Source organism: Marmota marmota, unplaced genomic scaffold (assembly GCF_001458135.2).
Source record: "Marmota marmota marmota unplaced genomic scaffold, marMar, whole genome shotgun sequence".
NCBI lineage: Eukaryota > Metazoa > Chordata > Mammalia > Rodentia > Sciuridae > Marmota > Marmota marmota.
Window position 1 is genome coordinate 793,066 of NW_026000252.1, and position 3,120 is coordinate 796,185.

Genomic DNA, 3,120 nt, shown 5'->3' on the forward strand with positions numbered 1-3,120 from the left:
TTTCAAAATGTTTTTATCAGTGCATTAAAGGTATACATGATATTGGGGTTCATTTTCACAGTCATGCATGTATATATGGAATATAATTTGTTCCATTTCGGTCCCTAGTACTTCCTGTTTCCTTCCCCTCTTCTTTCCTCCTGTTCCTCTTCCTCTGCTCTACTGGTCTTCCTTCTATTTATTTATTTTTACAAATTGAGATATTTTTACTAAGTGGGGACATGATTAGTTTTGTACCCTAAAATGATTTGTGTGAGTGTGTGTGTGTGTGTGTGTGTGGTGCTGGGGATTGAACCCAGGGCCTTGTGCATGCAAGGCAAGCACTCTGCCAACTGAGCTATACCACCAGCCCCCTAAAAGGATTTTTTAAAAACTATTATATCATATCCATTTTCCTATACCTTAAATTCTTAAATATTCCCTAATATTATGATTTTGGATAAGCAGCTGAGTGATATTCTAGTCTATGATTGTACATTAGGTAATGCTTTTTAGATATTCAGAGTCTTGTAGTTTATTCTATTATGAGCAATGTTTTAGTAAAGATCTGTATGCACCAATATCTGTGTCTGATTATTTCTTTAGGGGAAGTTTCTAGCACCAAAGCCATAGGGTTAAAGAATACAAATATTGTTAATTCTCTTAATCACATTACCAATATGTTCTCTAGAAAGGCTGAGTAATTTATCATACCTACCTACAATATATAAAAAAAAAATCTATTTCACTAACTCTTCTTCCACCCTGGGAATTTTTATTTTAACATTTCTCAGCCAATTTTATACCTAAAAATAATTTCCATTGTGAGTTTTAATTTACAGTTCATTGATTATTTACGAAGATGATTTTTTGCCTTTTGTTTATTAGCTATTTGTACCTAATCCGTTGTGAATTGTCCTTTGTATTAGCCCCTTTTAGGATCTACAATTCACACTGCTCTGCAGATGTAATCAGTTCTGAGCCATCAATACCAAAGGAGATGAGGGGGGTGCTCTGAATGAACCCACCCCATCAGAAACTCCTAGAGCTTCTCTCCCAGCAAAACACTCACAATAGCAGGGTGGGGGTTGGGGGAATGAATCGAGAGTGGGACTGAAATCCAGTGGTGATTTGTATTTCCCTGCGTTTATTTCTCCTGCTTTGCTTCTTGTATAAGAGCTAATGAGCAGCAAAGCTGACAAAAGACTAAGAAAAGAGAGAAGAAAGGGCATGCTTAATCCCTTAACTGGGACTGTGGAATGGATGGGGTTTGCCTAGGGAAGAAAACTTTCAAGACTTTTTTTTTTGTAAGCCATGCAGTTCCTCAAATGTACCACTGGATGGCAATCCTCCATTGGTTAGGCTAAAAGTTAATAACTTCCAAGGGTAGGGAAACTGAGGAAGCCGCTGTGGAAACTAACAAACAGGCTCATCATGGTGGTTAACAGTTAAATAAACGCATCCTTTAGACACCACTAGGAGCAAGGATGGCTAGTGTGCAAGGAAATGAAAGGCAAGGATTATGCATCATAGAAGATGAGACTTCATGGACATGGGCTAAGGAAGATCAGGGGAGGAGGAAGCCATGTCTTCCAAGTTTTTTGTTCCTACTTTTTGTCTGCTCTATTTTGGGTACCGTTTGATCTACTTCTTTGTGCTTGAAAAGGCAAAAATTACCTACTTTGAGCGTGTAATTTTCAGTAAGTACTATACACTTCCCGGCAGTCAGAGCAGGGTGCATGCTTCTGCACTGTTAAAGACTCTGAATTGCCCAAACCTGGCCAGCTGAGCTTCCAAAGCTGTTCAGGAAAGCAGGGACAAAGTTCCTGGGAGCAGAGAATGGAAAGCAAACTCATAGGCACCTTTAAGACTTGTTCTAATCTTTAAGGCAACATGGCATAGGAGAAGCAGGTCAGGTTTAAAGGTATTAGTGTCTGGCTCATTTCAGCTTGGAATTAGCTGTGTGATATTGGGTAAGCTACCACACCTCTCTAAGCCTTGGAATCCTACTCTGTGGAATATTAAATAACAATATCTACCTCACAGCATGCAAGAAATACTACTGTATTTGTTATTACTTTTACCAGGTCCTTGTACCCCCCAGGGATAAAAGAGCAGTACATATACTAGTTATTAAGACCCTGAGATTTGGGCATGAGATGTGGCTAAATGGAAGAGTGCTAGCCTAGCATACGCAAGGCCTTGGTCCCTATCACTGCCAAAAAAGTAAAAGAAAAGAAAAGAAACGGCTCCAGGATTTGGCTCACAAGGTGTTGGATCCTACTGTGGATGTACAACTATCTTTGTGTGTGTTGGTGTGTGTGTGTGTGTGTGTGTGTGTGTCCTGTGGATTAAACCTAGAGCCTACCACTGAGCTACCCCCAGCTATGAGCTGCAACTTATTAACTGTGTGTTACCTTCCATGAGTCATCAGTCTTCTCTACCTTAGATACTTCCCTGTAAGAAAATAATAATAAAACATACACCATAGAATTTTATAAAGATTAAAAGAGAAAATGTACACAAGAGACACAGCATGGTGCCTGACAGACATTACATAGTCATTGGTAAGTACTATCTCTGATAATGGTCATAGCATTATAGAAAAGCTTGCCCAGTCTTCAGAGAGCAGTTTTGAGACAAAGGATCTGCACATCTAGTCCTCAGATGAGATGGCCTTGGTGGTCAGCCAGTGTGTGGAACTAGGCAGATCTGAGAATAAACATCCATGGGAGCTAACACAGGACAAAATCCAAAAAAGAATCCTGCTATTTCAAACTATGTGCCATTTGCCTACAATATGGTTTTGGCCCTTTACAAAAGCTCAAGGTTGAGCAAAAGTGTTCCCTTTTATTCAGTTGTTTCTCTTGATGTTACTCAAATAGTCAAAGGTCAAATCGGAAGGAACATTCAATTGCAACCCCCTCTGAAAACTGAGACCCAGAGATAGGCAATGGCTTTGCCAAAGTCACAGAGAGAATCAATTACATAGCAAGAAAGGTATTCCAGACTCCAAGGCCTTGAAGGGGGGCACACCCCCTGTGCACTCCCCCTAGGCAGGCTACTTCATGGATGGACTTTTACAGAATCCATTTTGTAAAGGACAAACAAGGATTATCCCAAATTTGAATGAGTCATTGT

The 3,120-nt window shown here is 39.8% G+C and overlaps 1 non-coding gene across 1 annotated transcript; it reads right to left on the reverse strand.

Moving 5' to 3' along the window:
• Positions 1 to 273: 273 nt before the first annotated feature.
• On the reverse strand, positions 274 to 347 carry Trnaa-ugc. Its single transcript has one exon. It is a non-coding gene; the product is annotated as a tRNA-Ala (tRNA).
• Between the last annotated feature and the right edge of the window lie 2,773 nt (positions 348 to 3,120).